The sequence below is a fragment of the Eurosta solidaginis genome, chromosome 3 (assembly GCF_040869045.1).
Source record: "Eurosta solidaginis isolate ZX-2024a chromosome 3, ASM4086904v1, whole genome shotgun sequence".
NCBI lineage: Eukaryota > Metazoa > Arthropoda > Insecta > Diptera > Tephritidae > Eurosta > Eurosta solidaginis.
Window position 1 is genome coordinate 25,808,750 of NC_090321.1, and position 27,052 is coordinate 25,835,801.

Genomic DNA, 27,052 nt, shown 5'->3' on the forward strand with positions numbered 1-27,052 from the left:
ACGCTGTGGTTACTACAGGTACAGGGTCTCGAGATATATGCCAAAACTCGGGCCAGTGAATGCCTAGACAGAGTTTATACAATACGGATATCAAATGAAAGCTGTTGATGAGTGCTTTGGTACAGAGTAATATATTATCCAGAGAAGGACTGGGATTAGGACTAGGACTGGGACTGAGACTCGGAGTGAAAATGGGACTGGAATAAAATACACAACACCGTCTGGGACAGGCAATAAGGGATGCAAAAGAATAAGAAGGAATTGAGAGAAGAGAAAAGAGAGAATGAGATTGAGAAAGAGATAGAATGAGACGAAGATGGAGATAGATGAAGCGAAAAACACGGAGGGAGGAGTGAATAAAAGGATTAGGAAAAAGTGAGGAGAGGGGGGGGGCAGAGTCAGACGGAAAAAGCTTATTAAAATGAATGCAGATAGGCCAAATTTAGGGCAGGACAACGTCTGCCGTGTCTTCTAGTATATATATATATATATATATATATATATATTGTTACGAATATTAGCAAAACTAAGGAGTGCTGTCAGCTCTAAGCCGATGTGAATGTGCAGTGACGTGAATGCACATCAATAATTCAATCATCATGTATCTACATAAACGAAACAATAACTGCGTCTACATATATGTACCATGTACGTGTACGAGCAGCAGAGAGTCAATGCACAAATACATGCATATATCTGAGATACACCTATAAGTATGCAATGAGAAAAACTATAAAATTATGCAATTGTAGTTACAGCTGAGAAGTTTGAGAGATACTGGACTAGTAGATTCTGAAAGCGTCTAGAAGATGCGAACGAGGAAACCAAAGAGTATAAAAGGCGACAGATGTAGAGGCGCTGTAATTCAGTTTGAGTTGAGCACTCAATCAGTTATTGATTAAGCACGCGATCTGGTAGTAGAGTTTGATTTGAGTTATCAATCAGTTTGGTTATTAAGCCAGCGAGTAGCAAAGTATAAGTGTTATTGTGAATTACTTTAATAAAGGCCATTTTTCCATTATTCAATATTGGAGTTATTTATTCAACAGTTTAGTGATTCGAACTTAGCAGAGGATTGCAAATAAGAGGATTTGCAAGCAAATTCGTTACAATTGGTGTCAGAAGAGGAATTGTTGAATAAATTCTAGAGGACAACAAGGACATGGCAAAGTTAAGTGAATTGAAGATCCCGCAACTAAAGAAGGAGTTGGAGAACCGTGGATTGAATACAACCGGCATTAAACTCGAACTTCAGGCACGACTACGAGAGGCAATGGAATTAGAAGGAATTGACGTGGAAGAGTATGTCTTTCATCTTGATGGCGATGAGACAACAAAATTGGAGGAGGAAAATGAAACGCCGCAGACAATGGCCAACACAGACTTGAACATGATATTGGCTGCAATATCGGCACAAATGTCCGAAATGTCATCACAAATATCCACCAACATGTCATCTCAACTAGAAGAACAGAAAACGTATATGTCATCACAATTGGAATCGCAGGAGACACGTATAACATCCAAGATGGAAGCACAGGAGATACGTATATCCGAAATGTCGTCGCAAATGTCATCTCAACTGGAAAAGCAGAAGACATATATGACATCTCAGCTGGAATTACATGAGACACGTATTTCAGAAATGTCGACACAGATTACATCAAAGATGGAAACACAACTGAAAGAGCAAGAGGCACGTATATCATCAAAACTCGAAGCGCGTATGGACGAGAAAATAACGCAGTTTGAAGAAAAATTCGAGGCAGAGGTGGATGCTTTGAGAGGTCGTATACAGGAATTGCAACTAATTCGCCCAGTTGTTTCAGCAAGCAATACGAAGGTAAAAACTCCAACTTTTGACGGCTCTGCTCCTTTCCAGGTGTTTAAGATTCAGTTTGAGAAGACCGCAGCAGTGAACAACTGGAGTGCTGAAGATAAAGTTGCTGCACTATTCGTGGCATTGAAAGGATCTGCTGCTGAAATCCCACAGACTATTCCCGAGGGAGAGCGGAACAACAACGAAACATTGATCAGCGCTCTAGAGAGGCGATACGGAAGCGAACACAGGAAGCAGATACACCAAATAGAGTTGCAAAACCGCTACCAAAAAGCTAATGAGACTTTGCAGGAGTTTGCGTCAGATGTCGAAAGGCTTGCACATTTGGCGAATGCCGACGCACCCGTGGAATATACTGAAAAGGTAAAAATCCAGAGTTTTATAAATGGCATACGGGACGCCGAAACAAAGCGGGCTACATATGCGAATCCAAAACTAACATTTGCTGAAACGGTATCGTATGCTCTGATTCAGGAAACAGCGTCGCTTCTGTGTAAGCCAGTTTTCAAAGTGGAAGTAGAAAGGCCAGAGTGAGTGTACACAATTTTGGAAGCACTGAAGGGATCTCAACAGAAGAATGCCGGAGTTAAAAATGTTTCAAGTGCGGCAACTCAGGTCACATTGCACGTCATTGCGATCTTGGTCCTAATAGTTCCAACAATGTGGGTGGCCGTAAACGCAAAGCTGGCGAAAATGAGCAAGAGCGTGTCGAATGTAAAGAACGAAAACTTGCCCCGGCTATTGAATGTCCTGTGATATCTGTGTCGCAAATTGGAAGGAAATCAAGCAGTCTTACCGTCAGAGGGAATGTGGATGGTAAAGAACGTGTACTGACTGTAGATACGGGGGCATCTCATTCCTTGATTCGATCTGATTTGGTCTACAGGAGAGTAAAGTCATTACCTGGAGCAAGGTTGCGTACGGTCACAGGCGAGTATAATCAAGTCCAAGGCGAAGTGGTATGTGAGGTATTAATTGGAAAAGTCATTGTTCTACACAAATTCGTTGTAGCGGAGATCGCTAATGAAGTTATATTGGGAGTAGACTTCTTGGTTGACCATGACATCAGGATCGATATGCGGAGAAAAATTATGCGCTATAAGAACCAGGATATACCACTTAACTTTAGTTTGGAAAAAGGGTTCAGCAGTAATCGGGTACTGGTGGAAAAGACTCGACAAAGACCACGAAAGTCAAAGGCAAAGGTTGGTAGATCGAATGGGCCAAATAAATCAAAATCAAAAGTACCTGCGAGAGAAAAACTGGCATTGACAAAACCTAAAAGACGCAGGAAAACGAAGCAACGAATTTCCGAGAAAAAATGCGAGGGTAGTTTCAAGCCAGAGCGCACTACTGTGTGGAAACGTGGGAACGATACTGATTATGCAAAGCAAATCCGTCCAGCGCAAGCTCTACGAAGTAGTTCATCGGCCAAACAACAGAGTGTGAAGGAACGAACCAGGGTATTGAGTGGTACGATGAAACACAGGTACCATGAGAACAATAATTCGAAAAGTTTCTTGGCGGGAGATTTGGTACTGTTATACAACCCTCACCGGCGGAAAGGTGTTCCATCCAAATTTCGGTGCAGTTGGGAAGGCCCGTACAAGGTTGTGAAGAAGATCAGTGATACCATCTACCGCATACAAAGCATTGAGAAACCACGGAGTAGAAGAGTGGTACATTTGGCGATGCTAGCAGCGTATACATCGAGAGATTTGGCTGATCGGGACGATCAGACTTAGGTGGAGGGCAGTGTTACGAATATTAGCAAAACTAAGGAGTGCTGCCAGCTCTAAGCCGATGTGAATGTGCAGTGACGTGAATGCACATCAATAATTCAATCATCATGTATCTACATAAACGAAACAATAACTGCGTCTACATATATGTACCATGTACGTGTACGAGCAGCAGAGAGTCAATGCACAAATACATGCATATATCTGAGATACACCTATAAGTATGCAATGAGAAAAACTATAAAATTATGCAATTGTAGTTACAGCTGAGAAGTTTGAGAGATACTGGACTAGTAGATTCTGGAAGCGTCTAGAAGATGCGAACGCGGAAACTAAAGAGTATAAAAGGCGACAGATGCGCTGTAATTCAGTTTGAGTTGAGCACTCAATCAGTTATTGATTAAGCACGCGATCTGGTAGTAGAGTTTGATTTGAGTTATCAATCAGTTTGGTTATTAAGCCAGCGAGTAGCAAAGTGTAAGTGTTATTGTGAAGTACTTTAATAAAGGCAATTTTTCCATATTCAATATTGGAGTTATTTATTCAATCGTTTAGTGATTCGAACTTAGCAGAGGATTGCAAATATGAGGATTTGCAAGCAAATTCGTTACAATATATATATATATATATATGCACATTTTAATACACTTGTCTAACCCAGAAGACTCATTGCACTGGGCAAATGTTTATAATTTTTTATCACGATCTACTTCATTACTGCTTACTTAGTTAATCACTTGCCATTTTTATTTACTTGTTGCCGGCACCATTCCATAATTCCATTTTCTTTAACCCCGTATAAATTGGGTTCCGGCGTTTTAGCCCATGCGTGCTTATGTATATTCTTTTGCTTTTGTTTGCTATTTTTTTGCAACTGCTTGGGAAAGGGAGAGGAATTAGGTTGAATTGGGAGAAGACTACAGCAGCGGCCGTGGTTATAGAACCACGTAAATGAACGGGTGATAAGAATTGCGAATATTAATATTTCTTTATATAATTCTTTTTACACATTTGTTTTGCGGTTATTGTTATATTTCTATATTGAAATTTGATGTTAACGAAGCAGGTTTTTTTGAATTAAAGGCAACATTTCAGATAGATTTTTTTATACCCAGCTGAGCAGAGCTCACAAAGTATATTAACTTTGTTCGCATAACGGTAATCCGTAACGGCATAAACTAATCGAGATAGATAATGCCTTCTATATATCAAAATGATCTGGGCGAAAAAGGAAATTCATTTAGCCATGTCCGTCCGTCCGTAAACACGATAACTTGAGTAAAGTTTGAGGTATCTTGATGAAATTTGGTATGTAGGTTCCTGGGCACTCATCTCAGATCGCTTTTGAAATGAACGAACTCAGACTACAACCACGCCCACTTTTTCGATATCGAAAATTTCGAATAACCGAAAAAGTGCGATAATTCATTACCAAAGACAGATAAAGCGATTAAACTTGATAGGTGCGTTGAACTTATGACGCACAATAGAAAAATAGTAAAATTTTGGACAACGGGCGTGGCACCGCCCACTTTTAAAATATGGTAATTTAAACGTTTTGCAAGCTGTAATTTGGCAGTCGTTGAAGATATCATCATGAAATTTGGCACGCACGTTACTCCTATTACTATATGTGTGCTAAGTAAAAATTTGCAAAATCGGATGACGTACACGCACACTTTAAAAAAAAAATTTTTTTTAAGTCAAATTTTAACAAAAAATTTAGTATCTTCACAGTATATAAGTAAATTATGTGAACATTCAACCCAGTAATGATATGGTGCAACAAAATACAAAAATAAAAGAGACTTTCAAAATGGCCGTGGCTCCGCCCTTTTCATTTAATTCGTCTATAATACTTTTAATGCCATAAGTCGAACAAAAATTTACCACTCCTTGTGAAATTTGGTAGAGGTTTAAATTCTAGGACGATAACTGTTTTCTGTTAAAATTGGCGAAATCGGTTTGAAGCCACGCCCAGTTTTTATACACAGTCGACCTCCTGTCCTTCGGCTCGGCCTTTAACACGATAACTGGAGCAAAAATCGATATATCTTTAGTAAACTTAGTTCACGTACTTATCTGAACTCACTTTATCTTGGTACAAAAAATGGCCGAAATCCGAAAATAAAAAAATTCCATAATTCTATACCAAATATGAAAAAAGGGATGGTAATGGGATTGGTTTATTGACGCAAAATATAACTTTAGAAAAAACTTTGTAAAATGGGTGTGACACCTACCACATTAAGCAGAAGAAAATGAAAAAGTTCTGCAGGGCGAAATCAAAAGCCCTTGTAATCTTGGCAGAAATACTGTTCGTGGTATTACATATATAAATAAATTAGCGGTACCCGACATATGATGTTCTGGGTCACCCTGGTCCACATTTTGGTCGATATCTCGAAAACGCCTTCACATATAAACTTAAGGGTCACTCCCTTTTAAAACCCTCATTAATACCTTTCATTTGATACCCATATCGTACAAACTCATTCTAGAGTCACCCCTGGTCCACCTTTATGGCAATATCTCGAAAAGGCGTCCACCTTTAAAACTAAGGCCCACACCCTTTTAAATAATCATTAACCCATTTCATTTGATACCCATATCATACAAACTCATTCTAGAGTCATCCCCACCTTTATGATGATATCTAAAAAAGGCGTCCACCTATAAAACTAAGGATCCCTCCCTTTCAAAATACTCATTATCACCTTTCATTTGATGCCCATATCTTATAAACACATTCTAGAGTCACGCCTGGTCCACCTTTGTGGCGATATCCCGAAATGGCGTCCACCTATAGAATTATGGCCCACTCGCTTTTAAAATACTCATTAATACCTTTCATTTGATACCCATGTCATACAAACACATTCCAGGGTTACCATAGGTTCACTTTCCTACATGGTGATTTTCCCTTTTTTGTCTCCAAAGCTCTCAGTTGAGTATATAATGTTCGGTTAAACCCGAACTTAGCCTTCCTTACTTGTTTATATTGCCTTTTATGCTAATTAGGAAACAAAAAAACGTCCCAAAAAGGTTTTTGATTTTAGGTCAAAGCGGCAGCCGGCATCATAGCGGCCGTATTGCATAGGCAGTATATTACCCACTATATTTATTATTAGGCTAACTTTGTTGGATTATATATCCATTAATCCGATGCTTAGATCCCATAACCCTAATTTTTTTATGTAGCTTAAAGTTATGAAATCAATTTTATTTTAGTAAATAGTTTTGCGTTAATAATTTCAATGTTTTTGTTTGTTTGTCTTTTCTTTCTAATTTATTCTGCTTTGTTATATCTTAGTATTATATTGTTCGCAGACGATATTTTATGGTAGATATGGTCATATATTTTAATGAAATGGAGTGTTTACAAATTTAATACAAATTAATTACGTACATAGATCTCAATGGGAATCCTAACATTAAATATCCGAACATTAGAATCTTCATATTTCCACAATGATCACATTAAAACCAGGAAAAAAGTCTAAGTGCACTTATTGCGTTTTTATACGGAACTGTTTGTTCACTTCACTTAATTTTTTCGCAATTTAAGTACTTAATTTTCTTTTCTTTAATTAAACATTTTTTTAGTAAACTCTGCTTCCTTTTACATAATTTTTTTGTATTTTTATTTTATTATTTGTGAAGATATTCTACTCGAAATTTTTGTTTTGTGTCGCACTTACATATTAGATATGTATTTATACAAAATTAAGCGGGTGGCGTGAAATAGGCTAAATTCCTTTAGCAAATTTCTTCGTTTTTAACTAAAACTACCTTCGGTAGCGCCCCAACGGGGACCTTCCGGGTGGTGTGGAAAAACCTATTTTTTAATTCAATTTCAAGTAATTTCACCATAATTCTATGTCAATTTCATTTGATTTTACATAATTTTTATATTTTTGTTTAAGGAGCTCCATACCAAAACGTTATAATTACATGTGATAAGTTTGTAGAAAATTTAAGAAAATTCAATCAAAAAGTACAAAGTCTTAGATCAAGTTCAAAATTTTAAAGAAAAGGTGAAGTAAGTTAGACCAGTTCAAAATTTTAAAGAAAAGGTGAAGTAAGTTAGACCAGTTTGCTATATTTCCAAAACTTGATGCATAGACTGAGTTGAAAAAAATACACGTTAAACGAATTTCGACCACAGGCGACACTAGTATAATTTTAAGAGGTTAAGGCATATAGGCGTAAGAACCATTAATTCTTTTTTTGGATTTGTTTATTAACGGAAATATACATTAAGAAATACGTTTATAACGTTAAGGAAAAAAATCGAGTTGAATTATTTTTATTTTTCGGTATTTTTTTGGGTTAATGGGTTGAAATACCACTATGAGTAGATAGGATTTCCTTTTTGTTTGGTGTAGGCGTTGCGCAGGTGCGGAAGATGGGACGTGGGTACGTCGACTGACATGGACAAAGGTGAGGGTAACTAGGTACTTCTTAGACTCTTGACAGACGGACTGGTGTCAGGCTAAGGCATTGCGAAGCCCAAGGCTACATTATATATGTGCAAGAGGGAGGGCAGACTCCACCTCACCTGGACGGGCCTTCTCTTTCCTATCACCTTGTCTATTTCTCACCCTATTCTATTTGAATACGCGCGCATGAAACCCTCTATTTTTGTTTACGGGTACTGTAGGCGAGGGCGGTGGAAAAGACCCCACCCCAACCGACGAGCTAGCCAGGGCTCACAAGTATGCCTGCTTGTCACCGTTCCTTATCACGAAAACAGGCAGTACCATAACACAATCTAGGGCGTTGATCAGACAAAGAAAAAAATATTGTTCTAGCCTTGAGCTCGAATCGAACCTGAATCATTTATCAATAGGCCCATAAAACAAAAATAATCTTTCAACAATTTAATATTATATATTATCTGCAATATTATTACTACTTTCTTGTTAACTCCCTTTCTTGAGAAATTTTTATTTTTATTTTGTTAAAGAATGATTTCTCGTTCACCCATTCGTACACGTAATTTAACAAATTTATAAAGCCAAAACAATAAAAACACATAACAATAATCACATCCAACAACAACAATAGAAGACAACTTAAACTGAAGGCACATAATACAGCAGTATCTTAATATTACGAACATTCGATTCTACGAAATTTCGATTTTACGAACATTCAAAATTTTTACATTGAGTACTTTATGGTACGAACAAACGTGCATCGACAGGACTTGGTTGTACGAACAACTAGCAAATTTTGTGTTTTGTATCCTGATAAAATAATAAAAAAAAAAAATTTTAGTTTAAGGGTTTTATTGAAAGCAATATTTACATGAAGTAATAATAATACTAAAAGCTAGAAAATAATTAGATAGGTCCTAGGTACTAGTCGTCACACTCCTTATCAATCTAGGGCGTTGATCAGATAAAGAAAAAAAAAATATTGGTCTGGCCTTGAGCTCGAATCGCAACTTGAATCATTTATCAATAGCCAAATAAAACAAAGACAATATTTTAAGCATTTAATATTATCTGCAATTTTATTATTTCTTTCTTGTTAACTCCCTTTCTTGAGAAATTTTTATTTTTATTTTGTTAAAGAATGATTTCTCGTTCACCCATTCGTACACGTAATTTAACAAATTTAGGAAACCAAAACAATAATAACACAATGAATACGATAGATCGAAATATAACACAAAACTCACATCCAACAACAACAATAGAAGGCAACTTAAACTCAAGACACATAATACATATGTATTTAAAACCATCTGAAATATATAAAGCCAAGTGAAAATTATCTCAAGCAGGCAGGTTGCATTTGAATTTCCCAGTTGCAAGTTAAAAAATACCTAATTGTGCGCATAAACTTTAAATTAGCACGTCCAAAAAATTAAAAAAAAGAAAAAAATATGAAATCGTTTTTCATGTTAATATTTTTAGCGTTAATTGTGCTTGTATCTACGGGTAAAAAATTTCATTGGGGTAAACGCGAACAAGGCGACCAGCTTTTAAAACAAGACCCCATGCCTAGTGGATTGACAAGTTGTTTAAGGGAACGCGGGGTATTTAGTTTTGGAAAAGAGGTTTGTAAATTAATGAAATTGTAAAAATTGCTTGTGACTTGTGAACAATGTTGATTAAAATATACATTTCTGATTTTCTTTCACATATTTATTTAATAGGATGAAAAAGATCTTGGTAAAATTACGTATGTAGAAGCGATCGAAGAAGTGATCGAAGGAGCCCAGGAAGGGGGTGGACAAGTTAATTTGGCGGAAGGTGGGCCCGGTCATAATTTTGTTAAGCTATGTTACGTCAGTAATTTTATGAGTGCTTGTGATTTTAAGATCAAAGTATTTGGAATTTTGTTACCTCAAAATTTTGAATAAGAAAAAAAATTTATTTGATATACTATAATAAAATTTTGTTCCCGCAAAGATTGTAAACAAGAAATAAAATAAATTTGATATTCAAAAGTTCACAATACGAATATTCCGTTTGTCAGTTTTAATGAGTTATATAAATAAAGACAAAAACAGAAACATTACATTAACCAGCAAACATACATACGAAGTATATATAGCCTAATGGTAGGGTTGCGGGAATAGAAAACTGACAGATCAGGTTTGAAGCTCGAGGTGAATATAATTTCTAATTTAAAGATACGAAGACATCTGATGAGATCTTTTTGGAAATAACTATCTGTCAGTTGGAATTTTTAGTTGTTTTCAGTTTTTCTGAATTTTCATTAAAATTTACAAATGTATAAGATGAACAGACGATTAAAATTCAAGACCACGTCCCTTAAACTTATCTACTAATACGGCCTGGTTAGCGAAAACTTTGGTTGGAAGCTACTCTATATAAACACCGTGTTGTACTGAGGAATAGAAATTTAGCGAAAGCGTCTACGGCACATCTCAAAAAAGGGGTATTTGTGTGTGCCATGTATAGAAATCTACTATAAAGCTTTATTTTTGATATCTCCTATCTTAGAAATTGGATTGGTCGAATGTTCGACCCCAGGCAGTACCAGTTAATAGCAAAAATATTTCACAAAGAGCAAAAAATGTATCCCATTCATTTTCGCGTCATCTGGCAAAGCGGATTGCGAAGCTGGATATGAGTATAAATCGCCGCTGTAGTTCAATTTGATCGGTGGTCTATGTTAGTTAAATATACGCACACCTTTCAAGTATATTTCTGTTACTTAAATATTTGTAAAATGTTATTTACCCTGAACTATGCCGTACAGTATTTAAGTTTTTACTGGAAAATACTCAATATTCACGCCAAACTTTACTATATTGGTATAAAACTTGATAACAAAGTGCTTTCTAGGTTGCTGATTACGAAATAGAAATTTGTTTTGAAAAAGTTCAAAAATAACCCGATATAACTGAAATTTATCGAGTATATTGGCAGTTCAGCGCTCGCGCATCACAAACCAAAATCCTTTTTTTAAATAAATGTAATTCTTTTTTTAAAAAGTCAAGCCGGCAGACGAAGTTTATATATATATGTATATATATATATATATATATTAGGGTGGGTCGATTTGTATGGACGAAAGTTTATTTTTTTTTTTTTCGACTTTGATTTTTAAGGTTTTTTTCATGTCCTACTAAAAAAATGTTCATTTGATTGTAAAATTTTCATGTATGTAATAAAAAATTTTTTTTTTCAAAAAACTGTTATCGGCAACGTTTTTAGCGGACATTTTTGGGTCGGACAGGGTATACATATGACAATTTTTTAGTAGGTCATGAAGAAAACCTTAAAAATCAATGTCGAAAAAAAGTTAAAAAAATTAAACTTCGCAGTCTCGAAAACTATTTTTTTAGTGGAACTTTTCTTCCTGAGCCCAAATCGAGAAATTGATGGCGCGATATCGGTTAATAAATCGACCCAGTCTAATATATATATATATATATATATACTAGCTTATGCCCGTGGTTTTTGTCCCACGTTTCTATAAAAATATGCGGGCTACGCGTAACTGGCCATGGTTAAAACATGAGTTGGTAAGATTGACTTCTGCTACAGCTAATGATATATATTCATTTTTGTAACAGGATTCCCCTCGCGTAGGTGAGGTTGACAATTGAGTAGCAGAAGCCCTGAAGCTATAAAGGTTTGTATTGCGCTCATCAATCCTTTGATTCGCAGCTAATGATCGTCCTTGAGCTTCATTGATAGGGATAGAAAATTTGAGGCATTTAAAATTGAAAAGACAAATCTATCGGTATCAATGGAATCCTTGGTTTTAAACTTTTTTGTTTTCGAAATTTACCGATAAAATGAATTGCTTCAATGACGTTCGTTAAAGTGTTGTGATGAAAAGCCTTGTCCCACTACATAAGCGTAGAGAATCGAAATAACGAAGCATAAGTCTTATGATATTCTCGGCCCTTTTTTAAGGATCAACCGATGAGGAGAAATTTCTGATGGCTCAAAAGAGCAAATAACCTCAATCGGATATGCACAGCTGGGGACTCTTCCACGAGTATGTTAATAGTTAATAAGTTGTCTTGGTTCTAGTGATATTAACATCCTCATTTTAAGGTCGCTAGTTTATTTATTATTATTATCATTTTCTTTTAATGCCTTTCTCAAAGTCGTTTATAGTTTGTAAATATAGATTCAATATTTGGAAGAAACATTAGCTATTAAAGCTTCAGGTTATTTCATAATTGCTCAAAAACTTGCAGGAAAGAAATCAAATCTGTTAGTAAAGAAATAGGAATTTTGCCATAATTAATTTCAAGAAGTTGTTTAGCAAAAGCTGCTGCTGAAGTGTTTCCGCAAAATTGCCCTCTCATATTTCTAAAGAGAGTAAATTTTTGTACGTAAAGCCGTCTATAGACAAAAAAGCACGAATTTACTTCAACTGCGGCTGTTCCAGCAAGTAACAGGAAAGTACCACTTTTGGGATGGTGATTACAACTTAAAGAGTAGGGGTTTGGTCTAAAACTTGCACCGACTATTTATGAGTCGTGGTGCACATCGCACATCCTCACTGTGGTCTGACCGTTTGCTTATGTTGCACATCGGTGTATCGGATGTTTGCAGACAGTTTCACTTAAATGCGTAGTTGTACGTCCACCACACAAAGTGTATCCGCGGTATCTGAGAAAGCAACTGTGATGTCTCCTTTTGCTCTTACATCAATTAGTATCAAATTAAACAGAAATGTTTTTTTCCGGTTCCTCCAGGCGTATCCAAAAATACGAACCCTGAAGATAACATAAAAGAATATTAAAGGAATAACAGCCAAACCCAACTCTGCACTCAAACTTTATGTGTTGAAATAACCTAAGTTTTTAAGGCAGCAATAGTTCTGAAAGTTCCATTTGTCTTGTTTTTTTTTTAATTCCATATATTACTTGTGTTGTTAGGACTTAACGTCATATAGCTCCTTACCAATTTTCATTATTCCATTCGTATGGAAGGTGCCGCTTCTTACTCACCCTTAGTTCCTTAGTGTTGTTAGGGTTTGGTCCAATTTAACTCTTTACTGGATTTCAATGTTCTAGCATGAATACTTGCAGAGTAATGATGTATGAAACATTCCATTTGTATGGTAGGTGCCACCCTCCTTTTATACTCAGTTGAGCAGAGCTCACAGAGTATATTAACTTTGATTGGATAACGGTTGGTTCTACAGGTATAAAGGAATCGAGATAGATATAGACTTCCATATATCAAAATCATCAGCATCGAAAAAAAATTTGATTGAGCCATGTCCGTTCGTCTGTCCGTTAACACGATAACTTGATTAAATTTTGAGGTATCTTGATGAAATTTGGTATGTAAGTTCCTGAGCACTCATCTCAGATCGATATTTAAAATGAACAATATCGGACTATAACCACGCCCACTTTTTCGATATCGAAAATTTCGAAAAACCGAAAAAGTGCGATAATTCATTACCAAAGACGAATAAAGCGATGAAACTTGGTAGGTGAGTTGAACCTATGACGCAGAATAGAAAATTGGTAAAATGTTGGACAATGGGCGTGGCACCGTCCACTTTTAAAAGAAGGTAATTTAGAAGTTTTGCAAGCTGTAATTTGGCAGTCGTTGAAGATATCATGATGAAATTTGGCAGGAACGTTTGTCCTATTACTATATGTATGCTAAATAAATTTTGCAAAATCGGAGAACGATTACGTCCACTTTTAAAAAAAATTTTTTTTTAAAGTCAAATTTTAACAAAAAATTTAATATCTTTACAGTGTATAAGTAAATTATGTCAGTATTCAACTCCAGTAATGATATGGTGCAACAAAATACAAAAATAAAAGAAAATTTCAAAATGAGCGTGGCTCCGCCCTTTTTCATTTTATATGTCTAGGATACATTTAATGCCATAAGTTGAACAGTAGGGGCTTAGACTTTGGGACTATAACTTATTTCTGTGAAAAAGGGCGAAATCGGTTGAAGCCACGACCTTTTTTATACACAGTCGACCGTCTGTCCTTCCGCTCGGCCGTTAACACGATAACTTGAGCAAAAATCGATATATCTTTACTAAACTCAGTTCACGGACTTACCTGAACTCACTTTGTATTGGTATAAAAAATGGCCGAAATCCGACTATGACCACGCCCACTTTTTCGATATCGAAAATTACGAATAATGAAAAAATTCCATAATTCTATACCAAATATGAAAAAAGGGATGAAACATGGTATTTGGATTAGTTTATTGACGCAAAATATAACTTTAGAAAAAAACTTTGTAAAATGGGTGTGACACCTACCATATTAAGTAGAATGAAATGAAAAAGTTCTTCAGGGTGAAATAAAAACTCTTGCAATCTTGGCAGGAATTCTGTTCGTAGTATTATATATATAAATAAATTAGCGGTATCGAACAGATGAAGTTCTGAGTCACCCAGGTCCACATTTTGGTCGATATCTGGAAAACGCCTTCACATATACAACTACCACCACTCCCTTTTAAAAGCCTCATTAATACTTTTAATTTGATACCCATATCGTACAAACGTATTCTAGTCACCCCTGGTCTACCTTTATGGCGATATCTCGAGAAGGCGTCCACCTATAGAACTAAGGCCCACTCCCTTTTAAAATACTCATTAACACCTTTCGTTTGATACCCATATTTTATAAACGCATTCTAGAGTCACCCCTGGTCCACCTTTATGGCGATATCTCGAAAAGGCTTTCACCTATAGAACTAAGGCCCATTCCCTTTTAAAATGCTCATTAACCTCTTTTATTTGATACCCATATTATACAAAAAAATTCTAGAGTCACCCCTGGTCCAACTTTATGGCGATATCTCGAAAAGGCATCCACCTATAGAACTAAGGCCCACTCCCTTTTAAAATACTCATTAACACCTTTTTTTGATACCCATATTGTACACACGCATTCTAGAGTCACCCCTGGTCCACCTTTATGCCAATATCTCGAAAAGGCGACCACCTATACAACTACCACCACTCTCTTTTAAAACCCTCATTAATACCTTTAATTTGATACCCATATCGTACAAACAAATTCTAGAGTCAACCCTGATTCACCTTTATGGCGATATCCCTAAATGGCGTCCACCTATAGAACTTTGGCCCATTCCCTCTTAAAATACTCTTTAATAACTTTCATTTGATACACATGTCAGAAAAACACATTCCAGGGTTACCCTCGGTTCATTTTCCTACATGGTTATTTTCCCTTATGTTGCCACCATAGCTCTCAACTGAGTATGTAATGTTCGGTTACACCCGAACTTAACCTTCCTTACTTGTTTATATTATTTTTATTATGGTTAGCCTATGACCATCTTTGGAAAGTTTCTAGTGAGTGATTCAAACTTAGTTGTGATCGGCCGATCCGTTTAGGGCGCAACCCGATTTATACCAACATACAAACATTCATAATTTTAGCTTTATATATATGGGGTATTCCATCCCATTTCGACCAATTTTGAACCCGACCCCTTTAGAATTGGCTGAAGGCTTTTCTTCTTTTTCTAGCTTACGAAAGACGTTTTTCAGAATTTTGTAAATTTTTTCATCCAACTCAAGAAAAGTTATGAATTTTTAAAAAACATCGTTTTTGTTTTCAAAATGCTATAACTTTTTGAAAAATTGACCGTTTGGGATCTTTTTTTTTTTTAAATTTTTTTCGGAAAAAATACAAAAAAATTTTTAAAGTTTTTTTTTTTTAAATTTTTCAGTTTTTCGAGATTTTTCGAATTTCGCCATTTTTTTTTCCTCATAAAAAACTTCAATCAATTCTGCAATCATCCCCACTAATCCCGGAGTGGGCCGATTTTTATACTCAGTTGAGCAGAGCTCACAGAGTATATTAAGTTTGATTGGATAACGGTTGGTTGTACATATATAAAGGAATCGAGATAGATATAGACTTCCATATATCAAAATAATCAGGATCGAAAAAAAATTTGATTGAGCCATGTCCGTCCGTCCGTCCGTCCGTCCGTCCGTTAACACGATAACTTGAGTAAATTTTGAGGTATCTTGATGAAATTTGGTATGTAGGTTCCTGAGCACTCATCTCAGATCGCTATTAAAAATGAACGATATCGGACTATAACCACGCCCACTTTTTCGATATCGAAAATTTCGAAAAACCGAAAAAGTGCGATAACTCATTACAAAAGACAGATAAAGCGACGAAACTTGGTAGATGGGTTGAAGTTATGACGCAGAATAGAAAATTAGTAAGATTTTGGACAATGGGCGTGGCACCGCCCACTTTTACAAGAAGGTAATTTAAAAGTTTTGCAAGCTGTAATTTGGCAGTCGTTGAAGATATCATGATGAAATTTGGCAGGAACGTTACTACTATTACTCTATATGTGCCAAATAAAAATTAGCAAAATTGGATGAAGAACACGCCCACTTTTTAAAAAAAAAATTTTTTAAATTCATATTTTAACAAAAAATTTAATATCTTTACTGTATATAAGTAAATTAAGTCAAAATTCAACTCCAGTAATGATATGATGCAACAAAATACAAAAATAAAAGAAAATTTCAAAATGGGCGTGGCTCCGCCCATTTTCATTTAGTTTGTCTAGAATACTTTTATTGCCATAAGTCGAACAAAAATTTACCAATCCTTCTCAAATTTGGTAGGTGCATAGATTCTATGACGGTAACTGTTCCCTGTGAAAATGGGCGAAATCGGTGGAAGCCACGCCCAGTTTTTATACACAGTCCACCGTCTGTCCTTCCGCTCGGCCATTAACACAATAACTTGAGCAAAATCCGATATATCTTTACTAAACTTAGCCCACGTACTTACCTGAGCTCACTTTTTCTTGGTATAAAAAATGGGCGAAATCTGACCATAACCACGCCCACTTTATCGATATCGAAAATTACGAAAAATGAAAAAAATGCCATAATTCTATACCAAATACGAAAAAAGTGATGAAACATGGTAACTGGATTGGTTTATTGACGCAAAATATAACTTTGGAAAAAACTTTGTAAAATGGGTGTGACACCTACAATATTAAGTAGAAGAAAATGAAAAAGTTCTACAAGGCGAAATCAACAGTCCTTGGAATCTTGGCAGGAACATTGTTAGTGGTATTGCATATATAAATAAATTAGCAGTACCCGACAGATGATTTTCTGGATCACCTGGTCCACATTTTGGTCGATATCGCGAGAACGCCTTCACATATACATCTAAGGGCCACTCGCTTTTAAAACCCTCATTTTTAATTTGATATCCATATCGTACAAAAACATACCAGAGTTACCCCTGTCCCACCCTAATGGCGATATCTCGAAAAGGCGTCCACCTATAGACCTAATGCCCCCTCCCTCTTAAAATGCTCAGTAACACCTTTCGTTTGATACCCATATCGTACAAACATTCTAGAGTCACCCCTGGCCCACCCTAATGGCGATATCTCGTAAAGGCGTCCACCTATAGACCTAATGTCCACTCCCTCTTAAAATGCTCAGTAACACCTTTCGTTTGATACCCATATCGTACAAATATTCTAGAGTCACCCCTGTCCCACCCTAATGGCGATATCTCGAAAAGGCGTCCACCTAGAGACCTAATGCCCACTCCCTCTTAAAATGCTCAGTAACACCTTTCGTTTGATACCCATATCGTACAAACATTCTAGAGTCACACCTGGCCCACCCTAATGGCGATATCTCGAAAAGGCGTCCACCTATAGACCTATTGCCCACTCCCTCTTAAAATGCTCAGTAACACCTTTCGTTTGATACCCATATCGTACAAACATTCTAGAGTCACACCTGGCCCACCCTAATGGCGATATCTCGAAAAGGCGTCCACCTATAGAACTAAGGATTACTCCCTTTTAAAATACTCATTACCACCTTTCATTTGATACCCATATCGTACAAACACATTCTAGAGTCACCCTGGCCCACCCTAATGGCGATATCTCGAAAAGGCGTCCACCTATAGACCTAATGCCCACTCCCTCTTAAAATGCTCAGTAACACCTTTCGTTTGATACCCATACCGTACAAACATTCTAGAGTCACCCTTGGTCCAGCTTTATGGCGATATCTCGAAAAGGCGTCCACCTATAGAACTAAGGATTACTCCCTTTTAAAATACTCATTACCACCTTTCATTTGATACCCATGTCGTACAAACACATTCTAGAGTCTCCCTGGCCCACCCTAATGGCGATATCTCGAAAAGGCGTCCACCTATAGACCTAATGCCCACTCCCTCTTAAAATGCTCAGTAACACCTTTCGTTTGATACCCATATCGTACAAACATTCTAGAGTCACCCTTGGTCCACCTTTATGGCGATATCTCGAAAAGGCGTCCACCTATAGAACTAAGGATTACTCCCTTTTAAAATACTCCTTACCACCTTTCATTTGATACCCATATCGTACAAACACATTCTAGAGTCACCCCTGGCCCACCCTAATGGCGATATCTCGAAAAGGCGTCCACCTATAGACCTAATGCCCACTCCCTCTTAAAATGCTCAGTAACACCTTTCGTTTGATACCCATACCGTACAAACATTCTAGAGTCACCCTTGGTCCAGCTTTATGGCGATATCTCGAAAAGGCGTCCACCTATAGAACTAAGGATTACTCCCTTTTAAAATACTCATTACCACCTTTCATTTGATACCCATATCGTACAAACACATTCTAGAGTCACCCCTGGCCCACCCTAATGGCGATATCTCGAAAAGGCGTCCACCTATAGACCTAATGCCCACTCCCTCTTAAAATGCTCAGTAACACCTTTCGTTTGATACCCATATCGTACAAACAAATTCTAGAGTCAGCCCTGGTCTACCTTTATGGCGATATCCCTAAATGGCGTTCATCCATAGAACTATGGCCTACTCTCTCTTAAAATACTCTTTAATACCTTTCATTTGATACACATGTTATACAACCACATTCCAGGGTTACCCCAGATTGATTTTCCTTATTTTGTCTCCATAGCTCTCAACTGAGTATGTTATGTTCGGTTACACCCGAACTTAGCCTTCCTTACTTGTTTTTTATTCAATTGATCAAATTTATTAATAATTATAAATGCGTTAATTTTCATTTAACTTAATCATTTCAGGTGCAAATATTAATTCTTTAACGAGAAATACAGAAAAGCCCGTTCAACACAATAGCGATTGTTTGAGCATGATTATAGGTGAAACTCCATCGTTTCAATGTTATTTGGGTAGACGTAATAACTGTCCAGGGGTAGATGAATTGATTAATATTTTACTGACATGTTTTGAGAACCAGGAAATTGAGAATATTACCTATAAGTATTGGATATCAAAGCCGAGAAGCAGTTTAGAATCTTTCACTAAGCCTAAAGAAGAATTTGTTGAAGATTTTTGTGGTTAATTAAAAACTCTTCTACCTCACTCATTCATCGCCAAAGAACAAGCTACATTTTTAAAAACGTTGAAAGAAACATTAAAACCAAATGAATTTATTATTATTTGTGATTTTGCAGAAAATTACGCATTCGTAGTGCAAAATGCGGCATCTGGTTTTCACTGGAACAATAACCAGGCAACAATTTTTCCGGTAGTAATTTATTATAAAGTAAATGGCAAACTTGAACACAAACGCTTAGCACTTATTTCAGATTGTAATAAGCATGATGCCATTGCTGTTCATGTTTTTATTAAAATAATTACTGATTATGTGAAGAGTTTTCCTGAACGTTGTGACAAGATTTATTATTTTTCTGATGGAGCTCCTCAACAATTTAAAAACTTCAAACACTTTGTAAATTTATATTATCATGAAGATGATTTTGACATACCTGCCGAATGGCACTTTTTTGCGACTGCTCATGGCAAAGGTCCGTGTGATGGTATTGGTGGCATTACCAAACGATATGCAGCAAGAGCAAGTCTCCAACTCGCGGTTGATAATCAAATAACGACACCTGAAGGACTTTTTAAATGGACTTCTGATCCGGACAACTTGCCAAATATTACAGTCAAGTTTTCCCCAGAAGATGATTATAATACAGCAGTAAAATATTTGAATGAAAGATTTTTGAAAACAAAATCGATTACAGGAACTCAACAATTACATAACATAATTCCTGACAAAAATGGTTGTTTGTATGTTAAAAACGTTTCAAATTCAGAAGAACAAAGAATTTGTAAGATATTTAAACGCCAGAAAATAAATTCATAATTTGTTGCATTATTTTTAGAAAACTTAGATGTTTACTGTGTCAGTCATTAATCCTGGTTATTTTAATCGTAGATTACCATAATGTCACGGATATTAGCATCACTAAATTATCCCATCAATAAGGCGATGCTAAGGCCATGCCAAGCAGTATTTACGTTAATAATCAAATCAAGTATACACATATATAAGGCAGCCCAGAGAGATGTCACACACAGATGCATTTACTTATATGCCTATGTGCGCGCGAGAGACTGTAAACTACAAACATTCACATCAATAATTCAATCTTTATGTATCTACATAAACGAATAAATAATTGCGTCTACACATATGTACCTATACAAGCAGCGGAGCGGCAATGCACAAACACATGCATATATCTTATCTGAGTTGTCACAAGAGTGAGCAATAATTTGTGCACGTAGTTGTGGCTGGCGATTTTGTAGCCGAAACAACTAGTAAGTTCTGGAAATCGAAGAGCCTAGAAGTATGCAGCGTAAACTATAAAAGCGGCGCCAGCGAGTAAGAAGTAATTCAGTTTGATTTGAGTTGTCAAGCAGTTTGATTAAGACGATATCTAGCGAGCAATAGCAGTGTTATTTTGAATAGTAGAGTTTCATTGAGCTATCAATCAGTGTGGTTATTAAGCAAGCTATTCGTTGTACAGTTTGTTATTGTGAAGGACTTTAATAAAGGCCATTTTGCATTATTACAAATTGGAGTTATTTATTCAACAGTTTAGTGATTCGAACTTAGCAGAGGATTGCAAATAAGAGGATTTACAAGCAAATTCGTTACAATAATATATAAAGAAAAGGATACTTAAAAATCATTTTCTTACATTTTTTTGTTATATAAATAAAATTGATAAAAAAAAATTGTTTTATTTTTTTTTTCAATTAAATTAAAAAAAATATAAAAAAATTCGGGATTAGCGGGGATGATTGCAGAATTGATTGAAGTTTTTTATGAGAAAAAAAAAATGGCAAAATTCGAAAAATCTCGAAAAACTGAAAAATTTAAAAAAAAACCTTTAAAAATTTTTTTGTATTTTTTCCGAAAAGTACATTTAAAAACAAATTTAAAAAAAAAGGACCCAAACGGTAAATTTTTCAAAAAGTTATAGCATTTTGAAAACAAAAACGGTGTTTTTTTTTTAAATTCATAACATTTTTGAGTTAGATGAAAAAATTTGAAAAAATTCTGAAAAACGTCTTTCGTAAGCTAGAAAAAGCCAATTCTAAAGGGGTTGGGTTCAAAATTGGTCGAAATGGGATGGAATACCCCATATTTAGTTAGAAGATGTGGATATACTGAAGTTAACAAAAAATTTTAACGGCGGAAGATTACTAAACATCCAAAAGGAATAACGGCCGAACAACTCTGTAGTCAAACTTTAGCTGTTATAATAACCTAAGTTTGTACGGCAGCCATAGTTCTGAAAAATCTCATTTTAAGAAGGTGCCACCCCCCTTTTCCCCAATTCCACATTTTACTGGAGGTGTTAGGACCTAACCTCATATAGCTCCTTACCAATTTTCACAATCCTACCACGACTACATCCAGAGATATGCAGTATGATAAATTCCATTTATATGGGAGGTGTCACGCCCCCTTTTCCCAAATTCTACATTTTCTTGGAGGTGTTAAGGATTGACCTCATATAACTTCTTACTGAATTTCAATGTTCTACCATGAATACCTTCAGAGTTATGTAGTGCCATATATTTATTTTGTATGGGAGGTGCCACGTACCTTTTCTATATCGATATTATTTTTAGCTTATGACCATTCTTGGAAGGTTTCTAGTGGGTTGTGCTAATTTGGTTGTGATCGGTCGATCCGTTTAGGACGCAACTCGTTCTATACCTACATACATAATTTGAATTTTATATATATAGATATAAGAAAAACGTCTCATTAAAAAATTTACAACATACAACTTAAAACAAAATTGTTATGATATCCATTGACTGAGTTTGCGATAGGCACCTTGACGGACAAAAGAGCAGCAGTGCTTTTGGCAAGGTGCAATGACCAGGACGTGTGCAATGGCGTTTAGGCCCGGAGCTTCAGCTGCGTGGATGCTTATACATGGTCATCACACAGCACTGCTCTCTCCAGCCAATAGTCAAACACGATTATTTATTTTACACACTGGGGACATTCAACCGAAAAGATAATATACAGCAAAAAAAACTACAAACGCACTTGCATGTTACACTTCGCCAACACGACACACCCCATACCTCAACTTACTTTTATGCTTGGCAGCTCGTTGTTGCAACTTTTGGTGGCTGCAACTCTAGTGAGAGAACGAGACCTTATAAGACGGAACGACCCCGGCGACCCCCAATAAGGGATATAAACCAACGCATCAAATTGCTTGTGGATGAACAAAAGCAGGCGAAATGGGAGGAGCACTTAAAGAATTGTAACCTCTCTGCCGGTGTGGGTAAGCTTTGGTCCACCGTAAAGTCGCTATCGACACCCACTAAGCACAATGACGAAATTTCCATCGCCTTTGGCGATAACGTGCTGTCGGATGCGAAAAAATGCGTGAGCCCTTTTTGCCGACAATATGTAATGCATTCTCTGGTTGACAAAGTGAGACGGCAGACACCATACAATCCATTATAGTCTCTTGTAGAGTACAACCCTTCCTTTCTTCTGCGCATCTCTTAAAATAAAAGTCTTGGATGTGAATTCAAACTATAGAAAAAGCATTCCTTGTTCACCTAGTGGCGTTTTTAAACGGTTGTGTTTAGCTTGACTTGACAGGCTGCACGGCCGTTGTGAACGAATTTTGTAATTGAAATTTAAGAAACTTCCCGATAAGTTACAAGTTTGAAACTTGGAATATAGTTCAGAACCCGATAACGGTAGGTGGCGCAAGGATCGAGATATTCACAAAAATCGTATTTGTGGTCCGATTTGGCTCATATTTGGAACACATAATATATACGAGAATAGAAAGCGACCTATGTAAAAAATCGCCGCTAGGTGGCGCAAGGATCGAGATATTCAAAAAATCGTATTTGTGGTCCGATTTGGAACACATAATACATACAAGAAAAAAATCACCGCTAGGTGGCGCAAGGATCGAAATGTTCACAAAAGTCGTATACATACAAGAATAGAAGGCGACCTAAGAAATAAAATCGCCGCTAGGTGGCACAAGGACCAAGATATTCAAAAAATCGTATTTGTGGTCCGATTTGGCTCATATTTTGAACACATAATACATACATGAATAGGGAACGGACTGTGAAAAAATCGCCACTGGGTGGCGCAAAGAGCGAGATATTCAAAATTTTCGTATTTGTGGTCCGATTGGTCCATATTTGGAACAAATATTACATAGAGTCCGGTAGAAGTGACATCAAAATATTTTGGAGTTCGAGGAGAGACAAGCATACGTGGTGCAGGGTCGAGTAAAGTTTTTGGAAGCATTATGTATTGAGGACTTAGATTGTAACAAATTGTCAGGAAAGAGTCCTTGTAATTATGAGCCACTAAATGAACTAAATAGAATGAGAAAGAATAGGCAATTAAATAAAGACTAAAAACTTGAAAATAAAATAAATAAAAAAAATTGGTTTAGTTAAACGGTTATATTGAAAACAATACTTACATGAAGTAATAATAATACTAAAGGCTAGAAAATAATTAGGTAGGTCCTAGGTACTAGTCATCGCACTACTCATCAATCTAGGGCGTTGATCAGACAATTAAATAAAAGCGTTGGACGCGTCAAATTTCTATGGATAGTCATATATAAGACCAACTGAACCTTAATCAGGTTATGCTACGCCTCACATTTTTAGAAATTTCACGCGCCCAACGCTTTAATTTAATTGTCTGGTCAATGCCCTAGATTGCTGAGGAGTGTGATGACTATGATGACTAGTATCTAGGACCTTCTTAATTATTTTCTAGCTTTTAGTATTATTATTATTTCATGAAAGTATTGTTTTCAATAAAACCAGTTAACTTAAAAAAATTTTTTTTATTATTTTATTATATAAATAGGTATATGTATAAGAACAACGTTTAATTAAAAAAATTTACAACATAAAACTAAAAAAAAAAAAGAAAAATGTTTAATTCAACCATGATATCTAGCCTTATAAAAGTTACATTTTGTGATACTTGAATTTTGAACTATAAATCTGTATACTAAAAACACTTTTTCTAACTGTTGGTTGTAAAATTTGTAAAAAAAAAACATTTGAGGGCTTTTAAGGGTGTGAAAATTCCCGACGCATTTAATATTGCAGCTTATTCTATTGCTATCTGTAGAGGCCTTACAACGCAAACCCAGCAAACATTTAAGTTTAAGTTCGCTTTATCGTGTGCAATTAGGATCATAATAAGAAAAAGAAAAATATTGTGAATTTTCTTGAAGCTCGGATTTTTGTGCAATTTTGCAATCATATAAAAGAAATCTTCAACAAAATTTTAAGTTTTTCAATCAATGGTGGTTAGGTTAGTTGAACCGGCCGGTTCATGAGGACCTCACATAGACTGAATGAGTCCGTTGTGTTACCAGTGGTTTATCTAACGACCAAACTTAAAACCCCTATCAAAAACCAGGCCCTACATTATGAAATAACTCCGTCTTCATGGCAAATACTAGACGCTTTCTAGGACGTATGCCACTTGCTGCTTCTAGATATGAGAGCTGTTTTACTTCTAATAGCTGGAGTCTTAGCCTGGAAAGCGCAGAGCTAATTTAAAGGCATGCGACGCCAGAAGGCAGTGTCCAGTTAGAATACCAGTCATGAGTCTACAGTCCTCTCTTTTTAATGATAGAAGCAACTTTGTTAGTCTAAGGTTGTAAGACCTACACATAATCTTCGACACTTTACAGTCCCGCGCTTGGACCCAAGCCTTTCCAGCTTGGTCGATCATGTGCACCTCTCGCCTTCGCTTAATCTTGCCCATTCTAATTGGGACGTCAACGGAGCAAGCTTCGAGGGATGCGCCCTTTTTAGCTACTTCCTCCACTTTTTCATTCTCATCTATTCCCATATGCCCTGGGACCCAATATAGATGTATGCTTCTCCCTGTCCCGATTCTCTGCGGGTACTGCTTACACTCTAACACGCATTTAGATGCTGTGCTATGCGAGATTATTGCCTTAATTGCTGTTTGACTGTCAATATAAAAGTTAACACGATTGCAGCTTGGACTATTTTCTCCCAGCTGCTTTGGTTACGGCTAATATTTCTGCTTGGAAAACGCTACAGTAATCCGGCAGCCTGTAGGATCTCTTTATTTCCGGGTCAGCACAGTATACCGCAGAATCTACTCCTTCCACTACTTTGGAACTATCTATGTACACATGTATCGCCTCGTACGCCATTTGAGCACCCATGCGCCAACCGTACATCGCTCATGTGGCTTTAAGAGCACCCTCGAATCGAAGATGTGGAATAAGGTAGTCTGTTCGTCCTGTAATTGATGACGTTATACTACTATGTCCGCATGGTTGCAGTTGTTAACGCTATGTTCTCTGCTACCAGGTCTACAGGTGGAATGTGCAGAATGGCATGCAGTGCAGCCGTCGAGGTTGTTTTGAGGGCTCCCGTAATGCTAAGCATTGACAGTATCGATGATCGCCCATTTGGAAACATTGTTGGAAGACCCGTTAATGTCTAAGAAGACTTCTAGAGCATACTCTTTAAATTCCATGGCTTTCTCTATGCTTATTACTACCCTATGCAGTTCAATGTCTACCGACCTGCCTTGGGCGTACGCATGTTGTGTTGTGGAGAGCAGCTCTTCATCCCCGTTGGACTTTATATACACATCTATAAGCCTCGCAAAGGTTTTGAGCAGAAATGATGTTAAGTTAATGGGCCTGTAGTTGCGATACATGTGACCGATCTTCCCCGCCCATTCGATCTTGGTATCGGGCACCAAGCCCGGCACTACCCGCTCCGCTGCTTCGCTTTCCGCGGTATTTGCTAGCCTAAACATTTCTTTTACCTGTCTTCTTAGAAGATTCAGCTCATTGCTCGACCACGGCGGCTTGGCTTTTACTCTGAATCTTCTTAGAGGGCAAGCTCTGTTATACGCAGTCGTAAGACACCCTTGTTAGGAAATCATTGGACTCCTCCAGTTCCTCTACATTTGCAACCTCTTTGGTTTGTCCCAGTTTTGTTTTTATATGTTTCTGGAATTTCGTCCAGTTCGTTGTCCTCTAAAGTTTCCTACGTTCTCTACCCTCTTTGGGGATGCTGAAGCTGAAATACGCATGGTTGGAGAAGGATGGTCTAGCAAGAACCATCCAATTCTACATTTATATTTTACGTTCGGAGCTCAATGTAATATCAAAAACATTGCTGGATGTTGGACCAATGTTCGTGGGGACACTTCCCCTGTTGGCTATCTGAAAATTGGTTCGCAGGATTTAACAAAATAAAGGTTCACTTCTCTTATTGTTATCTCCTTCTCCTCACGCATTGTGGTTCGCATTTGCATCCGCGCTTATGACGCCCTTTGCGCCCTTCGGTCTGTACTAGACTCTTGCACTCCATGGGTGGAGCCTCTGCATCATGGGCCATATAGCAGGATGCCATGATAAATGCCTGCTTATTCTTCTGCTCAACGGCCACCAATGCGAAGTCCTCAATAGTGTAATTAGGCAGCATATATGAATGCAGCTGTTTCCATACCATGACTGCAGCTCACAACCTTCCTTTCGTTTGCGCATAGTAAACGCCAAATCCGCTCGAGCTAAGTCCAGAAAGCATTCCTTCCGATGAGAGTCATGGCTCCTG

At 36.8% G+C, this 27,052-nt stretch overlaps 2 long non-coding RNA genes across 3 annotated transcripts in view; both read left to right on the forward strand.

Moving 5' to 3' along the window:
• Positions 1–20,770, forward strand: part of LOC137246291 (uncharacterized) — a 36,765-nt gene extending 15,995 nt beyond the window's left edge. Inside the window, exons 2-3 of one of the 2 annotated variants that reach the window (XR_010951440.1) lie at positions 19,174–20,229; positions 20,337–20,770. This is a non-coding gene — a long non-coding RNA (uncharacterized lncRNA). Of the gene's footprint in view, positions 1–19,173 lie in introns of both variants that reach the window. The other variant, XR_010951439.1, reaches the window with a different exon arrangement.
• LOC137243483 (uncharacterized) lies at positions 9,120–10,134 on the forward strand. Its single transcript, XR_010950539.1, has 2 exons — positions 9,120–9,652; positions 9,752–10,134. It is a non-coding gene; the product is annotated as an uncharacterized lncRNA (long non-coding RNA).
• Positions 20,771–27,052: the final 6,282 nt, after the last annotated feature.